At 45.0% G+C, this 27030-nt stretch overlaps 1 protein-coding gene across 5 annotated transcripts in view; it reads right to left on the bottom strand.

Annotated features, from left to right (window-relative positions):
- The window catches only part of CASZ1 (castor zinc finger 1), a 438974-nt gene that overhangs the window by 238106 nt on the left and 173838 nt on the right, over positions 1–27030 (bottom strand). For all 5 annotated transcript variants that reach the window (XM_083453582.1, XM_083453581.1, XM_083453580.1 and 2 more), the window contains one exon: positions 6608–6753. The gene's annotated coding sequence lies outside the window, so the exon portion shown is untranslated. The remainder of the gene's footprint in view (positions 1–6607; positions 6754–27030) is intronic.

Below are 27030 nucleotides of genomic sequence, written 5' to 3'. Positions count from 1 at the left end.
TCCTGTAGAGCTGCTGCTATTTACATTATAAACTCAAGGAATATGTAGGAACAGGATGCATGCTCTTTTAAACCAGGATGGAGAACTAGGTTATCTAGGTATTCTGAGAATCATATAATTGTAAGTCTGGGAGGGACCCACCCCCCCCCCCCGGGCCATCTAGTCTTACCCCATGCAAAGCAGGAATCACAGCAAAAGCATCCCGGATAGATGACCACCCAACCTCTGCTTAAAAACCTCCAATGAATCAGAACATCAGAGAATTGCAGGGTTGGAAGGGACCCTGAGGGTCATCAACCCCACCCCCTGAAATAAAGGAATCACAGATGGAGACTAAAACTTGCATCATCATCATCATCATCAACATCATCATCATCCCTGACCATTGCCCATGCTGCTGGGAGTTGTAGCCCAACAACATTGGCTACCCACTGTTCTCCCCAATGTCAATGCCCTACATGATGAACTAGACCAGACTTTCTCAACCTGTGGGTCCCCAGATGTTGTTGAACTACAACTCCCATCACCCCTAGCTAGCAAGGCCAGAGCTCAGGGATGATGGGAGTTGTAGTCCAACAACATCTGGGGATCCACAGGTTGAGAACCGCTGATCTAGACCCTCACTGTGGAAATCAGCCAGTCTGCATTTCCATTTGATGACCCAACGCTCAAAGCAGACTGCAGTAGTCAAGGTCAGTTCCCTTTCTGAGTAACTCTGCTTTCAGTCAGGAAACTCATTATTATTAGCACGAAATCAGGCCTCTTACATCACGGCAATTTAAGGCTCATCCTCGCCTTTTCATTTTGCAATAACTCAGGCAACTATTCAATACACAATCAAATACCAGTTATTAATGTCTGTGGGAAGGAGAGGATCTATAGATAAGGTTCCTGGAACACACCTGTGCAATTTACATGGCACAAAATCTAGGGCAGGGGAAAAACAAGAACAGAGCTTTAATTTTACTCTAAAACAATGTCTGCATTTCTCATGGGTCAAACGGGAACACTTTCAGAGCCAAATGTAGACCCGGATGGGCACATATACTGAGACAGTAATAGAAACCCTTTTGCAGGGGTAGACCTTTCAGATACTGCTGGATTCATCAGTCTCAGCCAACGAAGCCAGCATTTGGATCTGGAGATGACAGAGCACAAGGGCAGTTGGAGGGCTACAGCTCAGCAATCAGAGCAGCTGATTTGCTTGCAAAAGGTCCCGGGTTCAATCCCTGGCATTTCCGGCTAGGTCTGGCAATGACTTCCATTTAAACCAGTAGTCCTCGAAAGGATGTGGTGTGCCACACTGGCGTGGCAGAAGAGGATGGCAAGTGTGACGGGAAGATTCAAGGACAATCAAAGAAACATATAAACATTTCAGTGTGGTATAGTATCTATCTATCTATCTATCTATTGCAGAATATGGATAGATATCTTTTCAAAATGAGAGCAAGAGCACTGGCTATTCTTCTACAGTTCTGCATGACATATGGCTGTGAACAGGAATCTTCAACTCTGATAAATATGAAAGATCAGAAAAGAGAAAGGCTTCTTTGTGTTGATGAGGAGATGAGAGGGTTTTTTGTCTCATATTAGACCTAATATAAATTAGATTACCCGGCAAAAGGAAGATCACACGTGTCATTGAGTTTGTATACATACTTAAGGTATGTATGTACGGTATGTATGTATGGTTTTATACTTTCTGGATGTCCTATGATCATATTCTAAAGTAGTTGTGTTCTACGTTCTAAATCAAGCACTGCTAAGAGTTGTTTCATTTTCTTTTCCAATACATTCCTTATCCATTAAAAACATGGGTGTGGAATAAGCAAAATTTTATTCTGAAAGTGCAGTCCAGAGAAAAAAGTTTGGACACCACTGATCAAAAGCAAGTGTCAGCCAGTGCAGGCAATATGAAGCTAGAAGAACCAATGGATTAGAATAAGGCAGCTTTCTATGTTCCTGTGACAAGGACTGAATAATCTCAGGGCCTTAAGGAACATGTTGCCTTCTCTCCCCTTCCCTTGATGTCCCTCCCCTCCCCTCTGCTCAGCTCTGTGCAGCCGTCAACCAAATATCTGATTGAAAGCCTAGGGGAGGGAGTTTAGAACTGTCCGGTCTGGTTAGGATTGAAGGTCAATGATCCAATACAGACGAAGGATGTGAAAAAACAGGGGAGGGAGAGAGAGAGAGAGAGAGAGAAGGAGCCTGCTCAAAGAGAGAGGATAGAGGATGCCACGAAGAGCAAGGAAGTGTCTGGAACGCAGTTTCACACTCTGAGACCCAAGGGCTGTTTTTACTCCTGTCCTTCATGCTCACATCTTGTCACACTAGAGGTCAGGTCTCCCAAGCGTTCCTGGAGAGCTGAGCTGATCCATATGGCAGGCAATATGTTGACAATATGGATTGGCCAAACGCTGGAGCAGATGGAGGCGGCAACCCGGCTTCCTGCCCAGAGAGGCCTTTCGCTTTCTCCTCGTCCTCCCCTGTCGGAGCCACACCAAAAGAGAGAGGGAGCCTGCCTAGGTTAAAGGCGCTGGTCCTTTCTGGGAAGGCCAGGGATAGGTTCAAAGTGAGAAGTGTCCGTCATAAAGCTCCTGCTCAAAACTGTTCACGAAAGATTCGAGGCAACTGAGCGGGCAGAGCAGAAACAGCCCTTAACATCAACAACACTGATTTGCATCCAACTAAGCCCTGTTCAAAGCAGAGCCACAGAATTGAATGGACCCAGCGTTAATCACGTCCTTCCATTTCAATTGACTACAATTTATTTGGATACAACTATTTGGCTTCACACAGTACATGTTGAGTGTTCAAAGCGCAGTGCATATGTCAGACCAGTAATCCTTATAATACTCCAGTGAAGTATTTAGGGAAAAGGAAAAGGGGGATATAGCTCAGGGGCAGAGTACTTGTTTTGCATATGGAGGGTCCCAGGTTCAATCCCTGGCATCTCCAGGTAATACTGGGATGAAGACTCCCTGCCAGAGCTCCCTGGAGAATCTGTTGGTAGATGTTGCTGTGGTGGACAGGCCAATGGTCTGACTGGGCATAAGGCAGCTTCCTCTGTCCCTTCAGTAGACCAGGATCATCACCACAAAGATGCAGTTCCCTCAACTGCAAAGACTACAGAGTGAGTGTGAGGACTGGTGAAATGTGAACTCAAGTTTTCCTTGTTTCCAGTTTGCACACTCAACTATCATGATGCCGTAGTGTAACCTGCCACCGCACCTCAGCTACAAATTCGCTTTATGAGCTTGAGGGAACCCGCTGTGCTCTCCAAACAAATTCCATCAAAACAATGGGCCCCAGCACAGTCTCTCTCACTTTGGGGCCCTTTCCCTCCAACATCTCAATCGCTGTAGGATGAGCAACGGTACGTTCTACAACGTCGTCTAACACATATATGCAGTTGCTAGTTTGCTGCTACTCCTTGTCCACTGCCCCATGTGGCACCCATGATAGTTTCTTGGATTTTCAAATGTGTCCATGAACCCAAATAAATTGGCGACACCTGGTCTAGTCAGCTGTGCTGGCTGGGACTTATAGGAGCTGAAGTGGTTAAAGAAGACCTTTTCTTTTTGACAGTCATAGTTATTATTTTGTTTAATTGATTTGAAAGAGTTCATAAACTGCTCAATATTTTAAATGGAAAAGCAAACAATATCATTAAAAGAAAAATGCAACCTAAAATGATAAAACAGGAAATCAGGGGGTTCAAACTTGTAAAACATAATCTGATCTTATGTGTCAGAGAAAGTCGCATGACCCTGTCCTATAGCTCTGTTCCAAGTAAGACACTCCCTTTGTTCCAAACAAATCGTGGAAGATCTGTGGTTTAAAACAGAAACCGTGGATCACGCCCACTTGTTCCTGAACTCTTTGCAAGATTCGGAGAGGAAGGTTGTTGAAATGCCCCGCCAAAGGTGCAACTGAAAGTTTTACTACTCCATGGTAAGCATTTTTAAAACAAACTCTTAGCTGGAGGATTCATCCATGTCAAGAACCAGCTCCATTGTGTTGGCTCCTACATATCCTTCGAAAAGGTGTGGTACTGTAGTTCTGCAAGGAAACAAGCAGAAGATTCTTCTGCACTCCTGCAAAACTACAGTCCCCAGATCCATGAGAGTTAATCGGCTTAAAAAACTAACAGGCGAAGTAGATATAACGCTAATTGTGTGGCATCCACTGAAAATGTCTACAGCCCATTTGTTAATTTATCTTGGAACAGTTATAGGCTATCTTTCTGAATAAAAAGAGAATGGTAACAAGAGAGGATCTAGTGTAACAGAATAAAATAGCTCCCTCCCAAGACTCCCAAAGAAGAATTAACAAAACAAATTATATGAACGTAGCTCATAAAATCAGCAGTCAAAAAATCAATAGCTTGTCTAAAAGCGCCCCCCCCCCCAAGCAGACACCTGCCTCCCGCCCTGCCCCAGTCCTACCTCCTTCTCCATGATGTTTAATATAACTTAAACCAGATCCTGGTGTGATGACCTCATATATTTTTTCCTGTGCCAGGAAAAACAATTCATGTGGTGGTGGTGGTGGTGGTGAGGAGATGAGAATGCTGTGATGTCAGGACATGTGCAAATTCTCCTGCATGCTGGGTGGGGAAGCTAGTTGCGAGGATGCTGATTTCAGCAGCAACATGTTCAACAAGTCCAGAGCCCTTGGTTAGCACCAGGGCTGGCCCTATCATTGGGCAGTGTGTGTCAGCTGGGTGGGAATGACAAAAAGCAGCGACAGGTTGTTGAGAAGATAGCAATATCAAAAGCAACGCAATGGCCAGAAACAATAACAATGTGAAAAACTTTATGGAATAATTCAAAACATCAAAACTAACAAACTGAAGTCTCTGAAAGTCCTTAAATGAATCATGGTGCCAGACTTTACCCGGCGGACAGCAAGCTGTGAAGCTTTGTATAATCAGCAGATATCCAATTCTGATGTCCAACTCTGAACTCTGCTGAACAGTGCTGAACAGTGCAGGTCATCGTGTGAATATTTTATTTTCAGTTAATGAAGAAATTACATATCTTTCTACTTACAAGTGTTGAACTAACTGGCTGATGAAGAATTCAACAAAACAGTAGTTGTTATCCGGAAACACTGTTCAGCAGAGTTGGACATCAGAATTGGACATTTGCTGATTATACAAAGCTTCACAGCTTGTTCTCCACCGGATAAAGTCTGGCACCGTGATTCATTTAAGGACTTTCAGAGACTTTCAGAGACTTCAGTTTGTTAGTTTTGATGCTTTGAATTATTCCATAAAGTTTTTCACATTGTTTTTGTTTCTGGCCATCGTGTTGCTTTTGATATTGCTGACTCATATTTTGAAACACAGGGGTTGGTTTGTTTACTCATTGTTGAGAAGATAGGGCAGTGTGTGCCATGTGGTCTGCACTCTGCCGTGCTAAGCCAGCCTGCTGACCTCAGGTGCCAGGGAAGGCCCGTCCCACCACAAAGACAAAAGAAATTCAGTTGCCAATCCAGACACCTTCTGTACTGGGATGGGAAGGGGCACCATCTTGTCCTTTGCCTCAGACAGCAGATTGTCATGAGCTGGCCCTGGTTAGCGCAGATGCAGTCACAGGCTTTGTCCGTCATCCGGAGCAACGCAAGCATTTCACTTTTCAAGACGGGTGGCAGGGCACTATCAACTTATTTGTAGGATTTCTTACCTGCCCTTCATTGTAACATTCCAGTGTGTGTTACGATGACATAGCAATGCAATATTAAAATGAGCTTAAACAATTTGCATCAGAAGAATAGGGTGGGTCTTAGAAATACATCTCAGCCGCAAAAGGCCAGGGGGCAAAGAGCTACACTGTGAAGGCGCCAGATGCACCTCTGTGGGGAGGGAATTCCACAGCTTCCAAGAGGGAATTAAACAGCAATGTACACAGTGTAGAACATTTTGAGCATTGCAAGATGTATCAGCCTTGGGCAACATCAGAACTCCCCTTGAGCAAGTTTTGTTTAGACATGGGGCTCTAACGGAAGAAAGAAAGCAGGCAGTGCTAAGGATGAACTAGTTTGAATTAATAAAGTTCATCGAGTTAGTTCAAAAATCTCCTCAACTACACTGAAAGTAGTTTCTATAATTGCTGGGTAGATAGAACACAAATTAAGTCAGGAGTGGGTTTTTTTTGGGGGGGTGGGCTTTGAACGATTTCTAGTTCATCAGCAAGTTCATTCTCTTACCGGTGTTTTTTACGCTCAGACTCTTTGGGCCTTTAAGCGTAAAGATCACAGTTTTGGTGGGAAAATAATTAAACAATTCACATCCACTGTATATGGGTTGAGGTTATTTTTGGACATTTTAGTCGTCTTCTGTTATATATCTCAGCACAGCAGCTTGTAGCTTTCTGAATGTTGGAAGAAGTTGCTGAAGATTACTTGGACAAGCATGAATTGAACTGTGAACTGCACACGAACCAAACTAGTTCCTTTGGCACATATTGAAGTAGAAATAGCTCCTTTTAAAAATGAACGTCCCAAGCTGTGGATGCAGAAATACCTCAGCAGAGGCTTAAGAGCACCCATGCAAGCAGCCTGAGCCACAAGATCTGACTGTAAGAAAAAAACGAATTAGTACCTTGTATCCTGTGTTCCCTGGGCTTGAAATCCATTCCAAATCAACACGTTGAGGAGGGGTGTCAGGATCAGTAACCCCTCCCAGGGTGCTTCAGGAAACAGATAAGAGTCTGATAGGTTCCCTATACTTGGTGGTGTCTCTTTGCCCTAAGGAAAGAGAGGGAAATTATTTTAAAGTAGTAATGAATTTACAGCCCCTTTTTGAGAGCAACCGCCACACAACTGCTAACAAGTGTTTTTAAAAATTACAGTTCCAATATATAAACTTTTCTGATGTGGCAGAGAGCTGCTTAATTTATCAGGTTTTATTTTACTTGTATAGGTAAAGGTAAAGGGACCCCATACCATTTGGCCCAGTCGTGACCGACTCTGGGGTTGCGGCGCTCATCTCGCTTTATTGGCCGAGGGAGCCGGCGTACAGCTTCCGGGTCATGTGGCCAGCATGACTAAGCCGCTTCTGGCGAACCAGAGCAGCGCACAGAAATGCTGTTTACCTTCCCACCGGAGCGGTACCTATTTATCTACTTGCATTTTGACGTGCTTTCGAACTGCTAGGTTGGCAGGAGCTGGGACCAAACAACGGGAGCTCACCCCATCGTGGGGATTCGAACCGCTGACCTTCTGATCAGAAAGTCCTAGGCTCTGTGGTTTAACCCACAGTGCCACCCGCGTCCCGTATTTTACTTGTATACACAGCTAAAAAAAACCTGTCAAATGCCAAGCTTTTCTAATATGCTGACCACCCATACCTTCACCTGGCCTTTTGATACTCTGATAGACAGATAGGTAGATTAGAGCTGTGTTTTGGTGCAAATGGTGGCTTTTGGTGCAAATGTAACATGTAAGAGAGATGTGCAGCAGGACACTTCCCATGTACTATATTTATTATTTATTTCTGAAAGTGCAGAATTCCGTGGTTATAGGGTTGTATCCAATGCCAGCCCTACTCAGAGTAAATCCACTGACACCAATGGACATGACTAAGTCCAATTAATTTCAGTGGGCAGTAGTTCTAAGTAGTTCTGCTGCTCCCATGGGACAGTTTCAACGTTGTAATCAACTTTTCAGGTAACCAAATATATACAAAGGTCTTTGAGCTTGCTCAAATTCATGTGTTAACCATTTTTAATGTCTTTGGGGATTTATTTCCCCCCTTTAAAATTTAAATATGGTAAGGGAAGCACGTGCTGTTTGGTTTTCTGATTATTAGTTTGCAAGTAATTCTCTATTGCCAAATATTCTCATATATATCAGGGTGGTAGGTAACATAAAATCATCAGTAACATTTCATCAACAGCCACAAATAACTCTTGTTGGACTCTAGATCCCATCAGCCTCAGCCAGCATGTCCAGTGCTTTGAAATGATGGGAGTTGTAGTCAACCAATGCCCAGGAGGCTGCAGGTTCATGGACTGGACTTTTTCAGGTGAGCATCTAACAGCAGGGAGAAAAATAATAGCTTTTCCTGGTGCTGCTGGGGACACCCTCATTGCACTCAAACCCTGGTGGAAACTCACTGCTTCCAATGAATTTCTCCCTAATTCCCACCCTCTCCTCATATTCATAAGCTCTCAAACCCAATGACCCCGCTCGGTGATTATTATTTTTGGAGGGTGGGGAGAGAATATTATTAACAATTAATTATTATTGCAGTTGGAAAGCAACGTCAAAAGCCAAATTCAACCCTAAAACAGGGAGAGGTGGAAACGTTCAAGAGAAAACACAAGTGTTTCCCGAACACCAACATGTGATTTTGTGATTTTCTTTTTTCTTCCGGGAGGAGAAAAGAAGAGGAAAGAGGAGGAGGAGGTAGTGGAGGAGGAAGAAAAAAGACACATGCAACCCGGGTTGTCAAGATTAATTTGCAATAGGTGTCAGGCCAAAGAAAACGCTGCCCGAAGAAGGCTAACCTCTGCAACCAGCAACCTCCTTTGTGTCAATTTAAGCAAATATTGTGGCGTTTCCATGGCAATCCCTGTTTTGAATATCTACAACACACACTTTTTCTTTCTTTTTTTTTCTTTTTACAAAAAGGGCTTTTCCTGTTTGTGCTGCAGCTATAAAACCTGTAAATATTTTCTGCCTTACCGCACGTATCCCTCTAGCGATCTTTTTTGAAGAAGAAAAAAGGGAAAGGAGTCGTTTTCTGCCTCCCACTAGTGTGTAGAACTCAGAGGTACTCTGTTTGGGATCTTCTCAAGGAGCAAAACTACAACATGTTTGGGTTCTTTGGCCCACCTGACCCCAGAGAAACCTGCAACAGTCCTAACTGTTCCATTGAGGAGGTCAGAACTGGAAATGCTTTCATTCGTCAGCCCCAAACATACAGCTAACCCTAATCCTAATTAGGAAGGGGAGGGGGAAACCCCATCAGATCACATTAACAATACAATAAACATCCTTCTTAATTTACACATACAGATCGCTAAAGATGTCGTCCAAATGTACAAATAGGTGTCCAAACAACTTTGGCATTTATAGAAAATACATTCAAACATACCAAGGACATTAAGGTCTTCAGGCCATTGCAGAATACATGGCCTGTATTTGTTCTTCTGGGCTTGAAGTATAAGTCTCTTCGTAACAATAATCCCCATACTACAGGAGTGTAATTTAAAAGTACATGAACCTACACAAACTCCAAGGATTTCATCAAGACAAGACTTATATGGACAACTTCAGACCAAAAAGAAATATTACTGGACAAGCCCAAATCATATGCCTCAACGAGGCATTCCCAGGCTTACACCTGCAGCATCTGAGTAAGTTCCTTCTTGTAGACATGGAATTCAGTATATCCAAAAAATAAATTTATGCTGAATCAATCTCAATTATAGATTGAAATAAACATTCCACAAAGATACTAAAGTAACTTTCCATTATTTAGGCTGTATGGTCTACTCTAACTCCTCATTCCATTTCCCCCTAAGCTGTTGAACTTTTGCTTTACAAGCATCCAATAAACATTTGTAAATGATAGTTGTGGGTTTGGTTTTCTGTAAAGGTCCAAATATTACTTCTGGCTATTTTGGGGGTGCTGAAAGACTTAAAGCAGAGAGACCATAAATAGACACAGACAGGTTTTGAAATGGAAAATACTGCCGTTCGGCACTCATTGGTAAATGATACCTAATCCTCAATATTAGGAAAGTGTAAAAATTCTCCATCTATTCCTATCAGCTGATCTAATGTATAAAGGCACCGGGATGTAGAAGGCTGGCCTATTCTGATGTTCATTGGCTCTCCAGGAAATCAATCAAGGTCTTTGCTATCACCCAATACTTCATCTTTTTTTGTTTTATACTGGAGATGCCACGAATGGAACCTGAGACCTTCCTAATGGGACACAGGAAGCTGCCTTATAGAGAAAGATCAAGGATCATTATTGCACTACATGGACCAATAGGTCTAATTCAGAAAAGGCACCTTCCCAGGTTCCTATGAGATGTTGAGGTCCTACACAACTAACCCTAGGCTTCCACCAGCAGCAAAGCAGTGGTTAAAAAAAAAAGTAAACTGAATTTCCTGGCTGTAATGGGCTGGCGCCAGGCTCCAAACATTAGCCTAATGTGTTAACTTGGGGGAAGTCAGTTTCCTTTGGGATTTTAACATTCTCTGGAAATGTCATATCATCCAACGGGACTGTTTGTCCAGGAGACACAGTATTTGAGAGCTCAGAATGAACCAAGGGCAGTCAACGGACTTCACCTTCCAGGAATGTACATGTGCGTGCATAGAGAGGGAGACACACAGAGATCACACACTTTTACCCCAGATTTATTAATCTGGAAAAAAGGAGTATTCTTTTGCAAACACTATTCTATCAAGGCCAACTAAATTGCGTTGACAATTTTCAATGTAAGACAAGGCGCAGAATCGCTTTCATGGAACGTTTGGGCCAAATCCACACATGCAGGAAGTATGACCCACATAATCCTGACCATCTTTACAATGCTATTTCCTCCTTTTCTCTTTCTCCACCATCTGATCTGCAGTTTCATGCAGATGGGACAGAATACCTGCAGGGAGCTGCTCACACAAATAAAACTGCCCACCCCTTGCTGCTAGTATGCTGCCTGATTTACATGTGTGACTGGAACCTTATAATGGGCAAATCCTGCAAATCATTCGCAGTAGATGCAGTACTTAAAAGAAAGGACAAAGGGCTGTCTGATCACCTTTGTTAGATTATTCAAGCAATAGGGAAGGGGAAATAATGTCACAAACTCTAAGAATGAGTTTACTTTCGGTTGGCTCTGTCTTTCTCAAGACAATGGAGAGAAGGAAACTTGGTGAAGGAGTAGGATTTACTACACCCCCTGTGCTGTCCTGGGTGAAACTGACTCTCTTCTAGGAAGATAAACAGACCTACCCAAAGCAGAATTAAAGAAATAAACTTGGGGTGGGGATAATGAAAAGAAAGCCAATCCTGTCAGCTGAGCAGAGCCAGAGCTGTTGTTCAGTTATTTGTTAGGTTGGCATCACCTTGGTAATATTCAGAAGGGAGATCGGCAGGAGAACTTGTAATAACTCACACAACCCCCGAATCTAAACAAGACATCAAACAAGGACAATGCCTGCTGTTGTCTATGGAATTTTCTTCACGAGGGGGGGGGGGGCAGGGAGAAAAGCTTTTTCAGGAGGGTGTGTGTATGATTTTTAAATTATTATTATTATCATTATTACATTATCAATTTGATAATCTGGCCCCAAACTGTGGAAATGCTTGTTTGTTTTGAAAAGGCCAATACAGTACAGTATTCACCTCAGGGGTGTTGTTAGGGGTGGCCCAAGAGGCCTCAATCCTGGGTCTTCTGTGCAAGGCCCCAACATTATTGCCCCCCCATCACCAGTCCTACTCAGAGTAGACCAGCTGACGTTAATGGCCATGACCAACTGAGGTCCATTAATTTAAATGGGCCTACTCAGATTCAACCCGTACATATGTTTTACTTGACTTTCTGCAAAGCACCACCTTTTCCCCTCTTTTCTGCTCAGAGGAGAATTAAGCCCTGAGAACAAGAACCAAGGCTGGTCTTTCCTCCTGTTGAAAGCCTGAATCTTTGCCTATGCCTTAGCATATGCTTATTTGTGCCGTGGGATTTGTGCCCAAAACTTTTATGCTCCTAGCAACACCCTTGATACACAACTCACTCACTCTCTTTAAAAAAAATAAAATGTAAAGATTTAAGAATGTGGTTGCTTGGTGGGCCTGGCTACCAATGCAACATGTGCGCGGACAATTATGGCTTTTGTAAATAAATAAATAAGACCAGACAAATGCACTGTGTGAGGAGAGGTTCGTCAATGGCTGTTAGCCATGAAAGCTACCTCGGCAAAGAAAAAAAGTCTATTACCATTGCACTCTGCTTGTAAAGTGTCAGGAAGCGCCAGGACAAGAACAGGAAGTCTCAACTCTAGGCGAGACTGCCCCAAGTGGCGAGCGACTGAAACTGTGGTTTAGGGGGCATATTTCAAGACATTAAAGTGTTCTCAGGCTCTGGACTAACCCTGCCCATCTAGGGTGGCCATTGGCTTCTCCTGGGACTGCAAAAGGAGTGGGCTAGGGCACTGCGTGGGCAAAAAAACAGCCTTGAAGGCTCTGGGGTGTTATGGTTTGTTCAATGGAAGTGAATCCTGGTTTAGTCTCCTAAACTTGGCCTCTGCCCTTCCAGGCTACAACCATAAATATTCCCAGTTCCAGCTGTTTCTCCACCCTGGTGGGAAGCTTCTCAGAGGCTTGGAATTTGATAGACCAGCCTTTTCCAACCTGATGTCCTCTAGATGCTGGGACTTCTGCTCCCATCAAACCTGATGGATGGCCTTGCTGGCTGTGGAGCTGATAGGAGTTGAGAGCCTAAGAACATGTGAAGGGAACCACACTGAGAGAAAACTTGAGACAGGTCCTTATCTGATCCAGCAGAGCACTTGGGAGACTCCAGCATACTGTCTTCAAAGACAATCTCTTAAATGGCTCTGAGAAGCTTACAGGCAAAGTATGATGGAGAGAGCCATTTTATGGTTTATTTTGGGGTGGGGGTGGTTTGTCATCCTCTTGAGATGACAAAGGAATGATGAGAGTTGTAGTTCAGCAACATCTGGAGACCCAAAGGTCCCCCACATCTGTCAACATTTGCTGTTCACCATGGTCTTCTAAACTTTTTTTTTAAAAAAAGAAGAGTCATTTCAGTTCCAGCATGGCAGCCCATGACCATCTACACAGAGCAGAGCATTTGCAAAAACTATTCGCTACAATTAAAATGTTTGAAAAAAATAAAAACAAAATGCAACTGCAAAACTAATGATGAAACACGTGTCCAGAAACTTTCCAAATAGCTACATGTTTTGAAGGTGTAAATGCTGGCACACCAGTTTGGCTCTGATGAAATAACAAACGATGGAAATATCTTACAGATAAGATGATAAAAAGGAAAAGTTCGTGGGAACCAATGCCTCTGTACTACTCCAAAACAAAGTACTGTCTTGTTTATTTGTTTGTTATTAAAGTTTCCCAATCTTGGATGCTTGGGACTAGAATTCCTGTCAGCTTCAGTCAGCATGGCCAATGGTTAAGGAAGTTGTGAGTTGTAGCCTATAATATCCAGAGGGCAACAGGTTGGGGAAGGCTTAGATAAGCATTTTTAGGCCACATAGCTTTCAGACAGAAAAGGAAAACTTCGATCCTTGTGGGATATTCTCCAGGAGAAGAAAAGGCTAAGGAGTCAATCTCACCCAAATCTGGAGTGGAGTCCCTAAGACAGTTGGATGGCATCTTGTATGCTTCTTTCCAGCAACTCCTGCAGCCTAGCTGGTGCCAAACATATTGCTCTGCTTTCCTTTGGACCATATCAACAATATCTTGTCATCTGGGCAGCCCAGGACCTCCATACACACTGCCCAGGCTTGCACCCTGGGAAGGTCCCTTTGGTGCTGCTAATGGAGCAGTCTGACTTCACCCCCAAGAGGCACACTCCATTGTCACTCGAGATAAAAGGCGGTGCCAACAACAAGAAGCATTCAGGACTATCCCTGCATCAAAACTTCCAGACAAAATTCTTCCTACAGCACAGATTATTTTCTTTCTACCATTTTAAAAGCAGACGTACATAAACAAACACTGATAATGGGATGCTGGCCATGGGGGGGCCTTCTTATGTTCTTCTGCATACCACAGTTTAAAAACGATATTGACGACTTAGGATACCTGCACAGGAGGGCAACATGGATGGTGTAAGAGGTGCCTGGAGACCAGTGCTTTTTTTCTGGGAGGACACAGGGGTACAGATACCCCTAAACATTTTGTGAATCTAAGTTTGGCCTCATTGAGGGGCAGTATTTCAATATGAGTAGTAAAATGACAGTACTCCTCAACATTTTTGTTAGGAAAAAAGCACTGCTGGAGATGATAAGGAAAGATTGATGGAGGTGAGTGTGTTTAGCCTGGAGAAGAGATCACTGAGAGGCAACAAGAGTGCCACCTTCAAATCTTTGAACATTGTCACATAGATGATGGAGCAAAGCTGTTGCTCCAGAGAGTAGAACCCAGAACAATGTGTTCAAATGATAAGACAGCAGGTTTGAAAGAATGTCCTGGAAGCTCCAGCTGCTTTGGCAATAATATGGGTAGAGGCTACACGGCAACCACATGTTACCAGGTAAGTTTCAAGGTTCTTTCAAGGTCAGTTTGTAGTTATTTACAAGGTTTTTAACAACTTGCATTCAAGATGTCTTAAGGATCTCCTTATCCCTCATAGCCCGGCTCTGTCGCTGAGATATTCAGAGGAGTCATTATTGGTGGTCCCCTATGGCTCAGACGCATGGCTCGAAGACTTTCATTCAGTGTACTGGGCCAAAACCTGTGGAACTCCCTCCTAACTGAGATTAAACAGGCACCTTACTTGCTGAACTTCAAGTGCATGGCAAAATATTATCTCATTTCAGCAGGCATTTTAAGGCAGCGTTCAGATTCTATGATAGGGTAGGGTTGCCATATTTCAAAAAGTAAAGGAAGACCAAAATTGCCGAGTTTTTTACGAAACGAGATTTTTCAATTGATTTGCGTCACCTTTTGGAAATTCCCCCCGGACATCAATTCTGCATTTGAAATCCTGGTAATGTCCGGGAAAATCTAGACTTATGGCAGCCCTACTGTATAGTACATTTTCATATACACCACTTAGACATGCTAATGAATGAGCGGTATAGAAGAAGAAGAAGAAGAGTTTGGATTTGATATCCCGCTTTCTCACTACCCGAAGGAGTCTCAAAGCGGCTAACATTCTCCTTTCCCTTCCTCTCCCACAATAAACACTCTGTGACGTAAGTGGGGCTGAGAGAGTTCAGAGAAGTGTGACTAGCCCAAGGTCACCCAGCAGCTGCATGTGGAGGAGCGGAGACACGAACCAGGTTCCCCAGATTACGAGTCTACCGCTCTTAACCACTACACCACACTGGCATTGTAAATGCCTTAAAATGATGAATAAATAAATAACATGTTAGAGAAGCAGGCTTATTGGCACTGGAAAGGGTGGACTATCAGATCTCTGAGGCCCCTTCCAGTGCTAGGATTCTATGCCATCCACGTCTCACAAATGACTAGTACAGTTCTTTGTGGGGAAATTAGCTTTGGTGGCCAGCAGCTTTCATGGAATGGAAAACACTGGCCATCACACGGGTTACTGTTATTATATTTATATTTTACACATACTGTTCTGTCTTTATCCTCACAAGAACCCTGCAAAGAGGGTTATGCTGAGAGACAGTGGCTCAGTAAGTGCTGTGGCTCAAAAGGAATTTGAACTCAGGTCTTCCTGGCCTAAGATCAGCCCTGTAGCCACTACAGTGCTGGCTGTTTGACAGAGAGACTATCTAGTGTCCTCATTGATTGATGTGTACAATTCTAAGATCTCTCACAAAACAGCATAGGTCAGAAAGGCTCTCCAAAAAGATGAATGAGACTCAAGAAAGGAAGGCAGGCTAATGCGATCTCACCACAATCATTCCGCAGCTTAAATTCCCTGTTGGCTGTTTTGCTTTCTAACCCCACCTAGAAAAAAAAAGCAAGAATCCTTCAAATAAGACCATGGTGGAATTCAAGAGGAAACTCTTAATCCCAGAGGAGAATGGTGCTTACCTCCCAAAGTGAGTGGTGCTGGGGCAAACAGATAGAAAAGGAGCTGACTAACACCAAATCAGACCAGTCACCCATCCAGCTCAGTCTTGGAAAGGCAACCAAATGAAAAATTATTTTTTTGCAGAAATGTTTGCCACCCTGGCTAGGGCAGATGGAGGAGATACTAGGACCTTTCTTGTCATCAGTGTCTACCAAGCTAACACTTAAATACAAGACTGATCTAAGCCTGGCATTGTCTGCTCTGACTTACCGTGGCTTTGTTCTCTTATCACCAGGGGGGCTAACTTGAAGAAAGTGTTAGGGGGGTGGCTACCCTGCATAACTGATCACACACACCATTTGAATGGCAATGCCCATCTACCTTGGGGGGCCCTGGCCCCCTCAAATATTTCATTGGGGGGCTAGAAGTTGGCTCCTATGCTTATCACTGGGCTATGGTCCTTTCCTCTTCGGTTCCCCAGAAACCCAGATGTGTTGAGGCCCAAAGCAGACTTGGAAAACAAAGTTGCTTTCCTTTTCTTCTTAACCAACAGCTACTTTCTGGCAGAGAAACCAGGATCTGCGGCTCTGCCCTTGGCAAGCCCCAGTGAAAATGAAGACCTGGAGAAGCAGCTCCGACATAGGTGGGAGGAACAGCCCCCCCCCCAAGCAATCCTACCTGATGAGCTTGCTGCTCCTCTTGTTCCCCTGGGAGGTAGCTGGCAGCTCCAGGGAAGTCTTTAAAGCTATTTCCTGCCCTAAGACCTATCTCCTACTGTCATCACAACTCTTATCTGGGAGAAGAAAGCATGCATTTAAGAGAGATTGTTGTTGGCATGCTATCACATCGGAGGGGAGCAAGCAATCCACACCAACCGGACAAAGAGAGAAAGAGCCAGACTAAGAGACGTGGAAGAACTTTGCTTTCTTGATTCCACCACCCGCACCCCAAAAAGGAATATTCTGCGCCACAGCAGGCTTGCAATCCTCCCCTTTATCTCCCAATAAAGATCAAGCTGCAGCAAGATCCCTATCTCTTCTCTCCTTTCTCAAACCAAGCTTTGTGACCCATTTTTCCAAAGCTGGGTACGATGCAATACGGGCCCTGGAGTCCTGGAGCTTTCCCAAAAAGCCAGGAGATTTTGCAATGATTACAGCAACGAAAAAGGGAGAAATAGAAAAGTAATAAGTGATCAAAGGGGAGGGTGGTGAAGCTGGAGCCCGTTGGGCAACTCTGCCGAAATCCTTCCTACACGTCTGGAAACAAGCAGAGCTCCTGGTTCTACTTAGGAATGTAGAAAGCTACCTTGAACTGAATCAGGCCATCGGGTCTTCCCAGATCAGTTTTGTCTACTCTGATTAACAGACAGCTGCTTCCCAGATTTTCAAATACGAGTCTATTCACCAGCCCAACCTGGGGAAGCTGGAGATTGAACCTGGGACCTGCTGTATGCAAAGTGGGTGTCCTACCCTTCCTCTAAAAGCAAATAAAGATTCTGCTCTTTGTGGTTCTGGGTAAAGGGCTGGCACAGCAAGCTGCCGAATACCAAGGCAGGAAAATTGGTCCACTTTTGGAAGAAGCTTAGGAGGACAGGATCAAGGATGTGGTGAAGGGGAAGTATGTAGAGCTATCCTCTCTTCATACAGCTCAGGGTCTTTTAGTGAAACCAGTGGGGAACAGAGGCAAAAGAAAAGGGCTTCTTTGTGTGATGCATGGTTAACCTATGGAACTCACGGTCACAAGGTGCAGTGATGGCCACGGGCGTAGACAGTTTTAAAAGGTGATTAGGCAAGTAAGGTAAAAAAAGGGTAAATGATCCCTGGACGGTTAAGTCCAGTCAAAGGTGACCATGGAGAGTGGCACTCATCTCCGGGTCATGTAGCCAGCATGACTAAACCACTTCTGGCACAACAGGACACCGTGATGAGTGCTAGAGAACAGAGTGCTGTTTACCTTCCTGCCGCAGCGGTACCTATTTATCTACTTGTACTGGTGTGCTTTCGAACTGCTAGGTTGGCAGAAGCTGGGATGCAGTAACAGCAGCTCACCCTGTAGCGCAGATTCGAACCGCCACCTTCCAATCGGTAAGCCCAAGAGGCTCAGTCGTTTAGACCACGGCGCCACCCGCATCCCCAGCCAAGTACACAGAGAAGACAAAGAAGTTGGCTGATATTGGTTATGGCAGATAAAGAGAACCCGCATATCTGAAGGCGCAACTCCACCACTGAACACCAATAGTCACTGGAGAGTAAGCAGAACAGAAGGGCTACTGGGTCAATTCCTTGCTTGTGGAAGAGCCATACTCAGCAGTAGATCACCTGATTATCAGAAAGAAGGGTTCTGGTTCAATCCCCAGCATCTCCAGATAAGGCTGGTAGAGGTCCAGCTGCTGATGGCTCAGATCAGCATATGGGAGTTATTCTTATATAGCTCAGTTTGTTAGAGCATGGTGCCAAGGTCACAGGTTCAATCCACGTATGGGACAGGTGCATATTTCTGCATTGCAGGGGGTTGGACTAGATGATCCTCAGGGTCCCTCCCAACTCCATGATTCTATGAAATCACCTCTTTTTAGCACCATGAGAGGCCCTAGTCTTATTTTACTTTGGAGGAAGGACCATAGTTTAGTGGTAGAGCATGTGCATTGCATGCCAAAGGCCCCAGATTTGGTCTCTCCATCAAATCACCTTGGGGAGCTGCTGCCAGTCAGTGCAGACAACACTGAGTGGATCAATGGACAGATTCAGAAAAGGGCAGCTCAGGTGTTCCTGTGCTTATTTAAAGGCTTTCCAGAGGCATTTGGTCGACCACATTAGGAAGCGGAAGAACGAACTACATGGAACCTTAGTTGGATTCAGTAGGGCTCTTCCTTTCCTCTTACATTCCAGGAGTTTCAATAATCACTTGCTCACAGTGCAGTACTATAAGTGTTACTGAGCCACTGAGTTCAATGGGACTTGCTCCTAGGTAAGTGGACACAGGACTGCAGCCTCACTCAGACAGCAGAAAGAGAAGGCTTTACGGGATTTGGTTCTTTCAGAATCACCGCCCTATTTATAAGGCTGCTGTGCTGCCCAACTCCACAGCAGGATAATGACAAAAATTAAGCAGCCCTATTGCAAAAGGACAGGGTTCCTTCCCCAACTTCAAAACAAAAATAAAATAAATGTTTAATGATTTTCCAAGTACACGCAGAGAGAGAAAACTGTTGTGCTCAGCAAATGGGGTGAGAAAAATATATCTATCTATCTTCATCCTACAACAAAATCCCATTTGATGTGTTGTGGCATGAAAGTGTTTTTCATTGCATTTTTACAGCATGATCTCATGTACCCTGCAAAATGGGGTACGCCCAAAACAGCAGGTATTTTATGGGATACACGCAGAGCAAATATATACACAATTAAGAGAAGGGGAGGGGAGAGACACAGTGAGAGACAGGGAGTAAGTAGTATTGGTAAATATTCAAATCAACTGGCAGCTGTGCCAGCTCCACTCCCTGGGAGATATGCGCGCATGCAAAAAGTTAGGAGCCAGCAAAAATTTATAGGAGCCAGTTAGGGGAGGAGAAACCAGATCCTTGACCTCTGCAGCAACACAGATGCCAATGACCACAAGATGCACAGATTTTTAGGTGCCAATGGCAACAAAAGACAGGTGTTGTTTTTTAATATCTCTCCATGTATGTGGGCATATAATGTTCATCATCATAGTAGTGCGAAGCTGGAGGAGGAAAGTCCAAAGCCAAGTTTTTTCACTTATTAAGCAAAAGATAACCAGGACTGTGTGCATTCTGTGCCCTGCATAAATTATACAAATTAACTAAACTTGCATGAATGATGTAAAGCAAACATATTATTCCGCTACTAATTTCATGGGAGAAGGCAAGGAGTTTGGGTAAGTCAAGCAGCTCACTGTGGGATAGCAGATGCTGGCCATGCTGTTTCAAAGCTCTTTGCATCCATGAGGTCTAGAAACTTGGGGTGTTTTCTTTTTTTAATTTTAAAAAAGAATGAATTCAGAATGGCAGCAGTCCACACCGCTCAGGTTGCCATTTGCAGCAAATGGAGAGAACAGGAGTAAACTGAATGTTCCTCCTCTGCACGTATTGAAAAATCCAAGAACAGGCGCAGCAAAACAAAACACAGGTGTCTCAAAGCAAGTGAGTCAAGCCGTGCATTACAGTGAAGAAAGGGAGATCGTTCCAAAGTCTCTAGCTTGCCTGACATGGTGATCATTTCCCCCCAGTGCTGCTTAAAGAAAGTCCCTCTAAAGTATGATGGTTAAACAGATGAATGCATTTGAGAATGAAAACTCTTAAATCAAGATATATAAACAAGGAAGAACACATCAACCCAAGCGTCTTGGACTGGCCTGTGGCTGGAACCAGCCACACCTGCCGCCCCCAACATGGAGCCTGCCAGATGTTGCTGGATGCCCATTCCCATCATCTCTGGGCATTTGCCACCTGGTCCAGCAACATCTGGTTCAGCAACACCTGGAAGGCACCAGGCTGGGAAAGGAAACATCTTGTGATGATCTGCACCCAAGTCAGATACTGATTAGAGCAGGGCAAAGCAAGGTCAGGGGTTGTAGCCAACTGAGTTTTATTCAGCATAGTCCCATTGAAAGTAACAGCCAGCATTAGTCATGGTCAATACTTTCAACAGGTCTGCACTGAATAAAACCCCGGGTCTCCTAGTTTATATATACACAAGGAATTTAATTGCATCTCACAATAAACACACAACGGTATGGCTTAATTTTACACTGATTTTAAAACTGTTTTATGTCATACTATATTATTTTATGCCGTGCACTGTCTTTTGGCATTTTTATGCTCAGCGGCATATAAATTTGCGGAACAATAAAAATATCAAAGTCGCTAAAAACAAACAAACCAGCAACAGGAGGCTGAAGACGAAAGAAGGCAGCAGAGTGTTTTCCCCAGTACAAGCAAAAAAGCGATTTAGAGTCCTGGGTAGTTTTTTTTTTTTTTTTTAAGCCTTTGCCAGAACATCTGTCAAGAGCAGGCGTAGCCAATATGGTGCCCATCCACCCTAGCAAGCATGTCCAATGGTCAGGGCTAATGGTAGCCAAACTCCAGTGGTGTCAGAAAGTTAAAAGAAGGTTATTTTGTGAACCGCCCTGAGACCTCCGGGCATAGGTATTATTAATTAATACGTATTATTATTATTATTACTATTAGGACTATTGGGCCATGCTCAGAAACAGACTGTAAACTAGTGAAGTTGTTAATAAACAACTGGCATCGTAAGTGCCCTTTTGCCTTGCTCTGGATCCACCGTCTCAAAGCAGATTTCTGAACTACTGTATTTTCTGGCGTATAAGACTACTTTTTAACCCAGGAAAATCTTCTCAAAAGTTGGGGGTCGTCTTATACGCCGGCTACAGCAGCAGCTCCTGCAGCAACTCCCCACCAAAGGATAAAACAACAGCAAATTAAATCAGAGGACACCAAGCTCTCTAGATGAAGCAGAAATACGCTTGAAAATTGGCCCCAGAAGCCCCCGGCCACTGGGTAGTGGAGTGGATTTCCGAGCCGGACTGGAGACTGGTTTTTTTTATTTTTATTTGGTGTGCGTTGGAAGAGGGGTAGTCTTATACGGCGAGTATATCCCAAACTCTATATTTTAACTGGAAAAATTGGGGGGTCGTCTTATATGCCCAGTCGTCTTATACGCCAGAAAATACGGTAGCTGAAGTTTCTAAGTAGTCTTCAAGCACAGCCCAACACACAATGAACTGCAGTAGTCAAGATCAGGAGGTTTCCAGAGAGTAAACGGGCTTTCTCTGTTCCAGAAGGCTTCAGTTAGCAAGCCAGCCATAACTTGCTACCCAAATGGCAGGCTTGGATCTAAACAAGCAATCTCAGCCTGCAACCTTGACTCTTGGGGCACAGGGCAACCCCATCTATGTTCTAAGCAGCAAGAAAGAGCTCCCTGAAAGCTTTTATATTGGCTAGGGAGCATTACTAGATTCTCTCTGGCCTGCTTGTATTCAGGTGGCTTCCTGAACTGGTGCAGTTCCCTACTCTGATCAGAGTTGGGTGGTAGAGCAGAGGTGGCAATCCTGCTGTGGGTGCAAGCTCTGACGACATTCAGACTCCGCAGCAAGGGGGAAAGAGTGGGTCTGTCATTTCAACCTACACAATAAAGATCATTAAAAGAAGAAAAAACATTTTGGGTTGCAGCCCATTCTAGTTCTACTCAGAGTACACCTATGAACTTAATTACCACGACTAACTTAGCTTCATTAATTTCAGTGGGTCGACTGTGAGTATAACTTAAGTTGATACCGCCCTGGCTCAGAATCTGATCAGCGGAGGACCAATACTTTTCTTTACCTTTTTAGCCGTGCTGCCAACGCTGACCTCTTCTCCTCTCCCTCACGAATCCCTTTTTCTGCTTAAACACTTGGAGAAGTTTATGAAGCCAAAAAATATAAAAAAACAAAACCACCAACAACACAATAAAGGGTGTGTTGCCACAGGGAGACGGGGCAGCCATGGAAACCGCCAGCCCTTTGAGTGAAGCCCGCATGAAAACACAAGCTTTTGTGGAAGACCTTTATCATTATTATTATTATAATGGAGTCACCAAGATCTATAAGGGAACAAAAAAATAAAAAAGAGACAGAGCGGTGCAAATACAAACATCAGCTACTCACACATACATGAAACCCAGGAAATAGTTGTGAAAGTCTCTCTGTCTCTCTTTCTCTCTGTGAATGTTCAAGTGCTCTGCATAGCTAGGAATATGGACAATGGTTCAACCCACAGAAAGATGATAGAATCATCGAAATGTCGTCTTGGAAGGGATCCTGAGGATCATCTAGTCCAACTCCCTGCAATGCAGGAATATGCAGCTATCCCATACGGGGATCAAACCTGCAACCTTGGTGGTATCAGCACCATGCTGTAACCAACTGAGCCATCGATTCCCAGCTTCCAGATTAAAGATCTTTTGTTTGGAAAGGCAGGTACAGTGAAGGCCAGCTTGAGTTCTGCAAGCTGGGAGGGGCACCAGTGTACTCTCAGATTTACACTTTTACAATGGACGATTAACACAATCCAGCCCTCGCCAATCTTGTGCCCTCCATAAATTTTGGCTTTCCATCTGCCCCAGCTAGCACAGTTGTAGGCATCCAATGGGCAAATTCTGAGCTAGGGGTTGAACTTCCGCTGCTCTTAAGCCATCAGACGGTGAGCAACTAACATGGAAGCAAAGAAGCTTGGAGCTGCCTTGATGATGATCATCTGTTTATCCTCAGGAGACAACAGGAGATGAAGGATGAATGACTTGTGCTTCCTCTCCTCACCTGAACCTCAAAGTGATTGGGTTGAGTGTTTCAAGCTGGGGCTCAGTCTGGAAGACCCAGGAATCAGGTCCCACCTTTTCTGCAGACTCATTGGGCCGCCTTATTTCTGTGAACACCACTGATCCTTGCAAGGGGAAAACCCGGAAACCACCGTGAGGCACTTTGCAATCCACTACACAAGAGATCAGCCAAAGTGCATATGCTCTGCCAGGTCCACACATTGCTGCTCAAGCATGCAACTACACAAACTTAAACAGGGCATGCCCAGTTATGGCAGACAGAATTGCATTGTACGTTGGTGATGAAAGGCTCACAAGACCCTTCCCATGCACTCACAGCTACAGACATGTGTGCAACTGGAGCACACTGGTGTTTCACCACTGTAAAACAAGTCAAGTGCCTATGAGAGAGGCAAGTCAATGGCTCTCATACAGTGGGTTTAGGGACGCATCTCTTCCCCTTCACACTTCATGCATTTACTGTGGCACGCTGGTGTGTTCCCGGGTTACCGTGCAAAAGTGTGAAACAGCTAATGGAGACAGATATAACAAAACAGTCAGCTGGGATCATTTCACAAGCAGGACCTGATCACAATAATTCAATGGAACTTCCTCTTTGTATATGATTACTAGGCACTGTGCAATAACAAAATGGACCCTTCCAGCAGGCTTAGAGTGTTAAGTGTTCAACATAAGAAGATCCCTGAAGCTGGATCGGACCAAAGGCCCACCTAGGTAAGTATCCTGTTCTCAGAATGGACAATCAAATGCTTGTGTGAAGCTCCCAAGCAGGACCTGGGGGCAACAGAAGTTTCCTCCCCATTTGCTTCTTGCATCCAGAGGCACAGGCCTCCAAGAGTGGAGGCCAGTTTAACCAGTGTCTCTTGCCAACCTTCTCCTCTGTGAATCTGCCTAATCCCATTTCAAAGCCATACCAAAAGAGACCAATGAACAGGAGCCTGATTCTGGGGTCAGGCCAAAGGCCCATCTAGTCCCGCATCCTGTTCTCAAAGCGGCTAACCAGCTGCCCCAAGAGGAAGCCCACAAGCAAGACCTGAGTATGACAGTATTCTATCCACTTGCCCTTCCTGGCAAGTGGTATTTAGAGGTGTGCATCCTCCGAGAGTGGAATTAGGAAAGTGGAAAGGATGTAGGGAGTTGAACCAGCACAGAAGATATGAGCAAGTGGCTTCAGAAGCAGAGGTGGTTGTGGCAGCGAGGAAAGATCTGTGAGAACATCTGATTGAGAGCAAGATCCTGAAATGGAATGGGCTCCCAGCAGTGGCGTAGCGTGGGGGGTGCAGAGGGTGCCGGCCGCACCGGGCGCAACATCTGGGGGGGGGGCGCTCGCACTTGCAGCTCTCTGCCCCTACCTGGCTCACTCACTCTCTCTCACTGCAGTGCTGGCTGTGTGAATCCGAGCCGCCGGTCGCCGCCCACTGTGGAGGGGGGGGTGCCAGGCGTGCGGTGCGGTGCGGTGCGGAGAGAGAGCGAGGGACTATCTGGGGGAGGGACAGTGCAGCGGGGGGCGCAAATTACTTGCCTTGCCCCGGGTTAGGGGGCCCAAATTACTTGCCTTGCCCCGGGTGCTGACAACCCACGCTACGCCACTGGCTCCCAGTGCTCAGATGCAGGGGTGGCACAGGGCAGAGTTGTTCTTTTGGGGCAACTTTTGGCTCAGGAGGGAGATGAGAGACGCGGGCAGCATTCCTTGACGGTTTTACCAAAAACAACAGAAAATTCCTGAGAGGCAGCAGCTGCCAGCTCAACCGAACCGAGAAGCTAAAAACAACACAGAAGAAGTGGAGAAAAAAGGTGTGCTGTGTGACCAGACACTGGGCTCTCCAGCCCCCCAGGGGAGGAATAAGAAGGGGGAGGCAGAAACAGGTGCAGACAGAGGGATACAAATCTAAAGTTTCTTAGAGAGGAGCGGCAGATATTTTATACGCACACAGAACATGCGTGATTGGCTTCAAAATCCTAAGGAGGACCCAGATGCATAGGAGGAGACGACAGAGGCCAACACCTCACTCAAAACTCTCCCAGAACTTCAGAATGCAAATGCTACTCAGTGCAGTCACTGCAACCCTTAAGCCAGAGCTTTCCAAACTGTGTTGCAACATGTTAGTGTGTCGGTTGCAGTGTGTAGGTATGTCGCGCAAATGTTCCCTGCGTTAGTTTATATAGGGTTAGTTTAACCTCCGGTTTGCTAAACTGAACTACTGTGTCACGGAATGATGCATATCTAAAAAGTGTGCCACCAACATGAAAAGTTTGGAAAGCCCTGCCTTAAGCATTTGGGTTATGGAGTGTATGGTGGCGGCCATGGATTTGGACTAAACGTTATGAAGGATGGGAGAGGGTTGTTCGACAGTGGAATAAAGAAGCCATCTCTCCTTCGGTAGGAGGTTTTCAAGCAGATGTTGGATTTCTGTTAAGGATGCTGTGGTTGCATCCTGCATTGAACCATGGGCTGGATTAGATGACTCTATGGTTGCATGGCATGCATGAGACAGAGAGAACTGGTTGTTAAGCAGACTGTAAGCCACACTAGCTCTGCAACCAGGGCCCTCAACAAAAGACCTAGTGCCAACATGTGCCTTCATTTTACCTTCTGAGATCTAGGGTGCCCACATGCAGGACAGGGCAGGTGAGCCTTCAAGAACTGCACAGAAAGAGGTTCAACCTTTGCTGAAATGCCCTCTTCTATCCAACTATGGGCTCATCCACACTTCCATTTGTGCTGAGTTTCTAGGCTCAGGTGCGGGATTTCCAGGTTGTGTACAAGCAGGGGTTTTTTTTGTTTTTGTCCTGGTGCTTTCTGCAGGGAAAGCCCACATTTTATCGCTGAACTGCAGCAAACAGCAACCTGCGGAAAATTGCTGTTTGCTTCAATTCAGTGGTAAAGTGAGGGTTTTTCTGGGGAAAGCGCTAGGACAAAAAAGAAAAAACATGCTCGGACACAAACCTGGAAATCCCAGAGCTGGGCCTAGAAACGCAGCACAAAGGGAAGTGTGCAAAGATTCTATTTCACTTCCTTTGAGTTTGGCCACTTCATGGTATGAAACCTTGTTGGCATCTTGTTCCATATTCCCTTGCATGGAGCTCAAGAGGAGGAGGTTGTCGCCTTTGACAGAAAACAATACACTCTATCCAACTATTTCTGCCTCAGAGGGCTAAAGTACCTGCAGTTCTACTTCTCCAAAACCATCTGACGAAAGCATAAAAACTGCTTGATTTTCCAGCAGGAGTTCTAATGTAGGAAGCGACCTTATACTGAATCCATCTAGCTCAGTATTGTCTTCAGTGACTGGCAGTGGCTTTCCAGGGTTTCAGGCAGCAGACATTCCCTGCCCTTCCTGGAGAGGTTAGGGATTGAACCTGGGATCTTCTGCATGCAAAGCAGGTGCTCTGCTGCTGAGCTCTGGCCGTTCCCCACAGAGAGCTATAGTTCCCAGGGTGGTTTAACAACCAATCACTCTTCCCAAGCAACTCTGGGAATTGCAACTCTGTAAGGGGAAGAGGGTGGCGCTGTGGGAAGCGGGTGGCGCTGTGGGTTAAACCACAGAGCGTAGGGCTTGCCGATCAGAAGGTCGGCGGTTCGAATCCCTGCGACGTGGTGAGCTCCCGTTGCTAACCGGTCCCTGCTCCTGCCAACCTAGCAGTTCGGAAGCACGTCAAATTGCAAGTAGATAAATAGGTACCGCTCCAGCGGGAAGGTAAACAGCATTTTCGTGCACTGCTCTGCTTTGCCAGAAGCAGCTTAGTCATGCTGGCCACATGACCCAGAAGCTGTACGCCGGCTCCCTCGGCCAATAAAGTGAGATGAGCGCCACAACCCCAGAGTCAGTCATGACTGGACCTAATGGTCTTTACCTTTACCTTTACCCTTTACCTTTAAGGGGAAGAGGAGTCCCTTAAGCCCACTCTTACTAGACAACCGTTCCCAGGATTCTTTAGAGGAGGCCATG

The sequence above is a fragment of the Podarcis tiliguerta genome (assembly GCF_965153285.1).
Source record: "Podarcis tiliguerta genome assembly, chromosome: 8".
Classification (NCBI taxonomy): Eukaryota; Metazoa; Chordata; class Lepidosauria; order Squamata; family Lacertidae; genus Podarcis; species Podarcis tiliguerta.
This window is presented reverse-complemented; position numbering and strand designations above follow the sequence as displayed.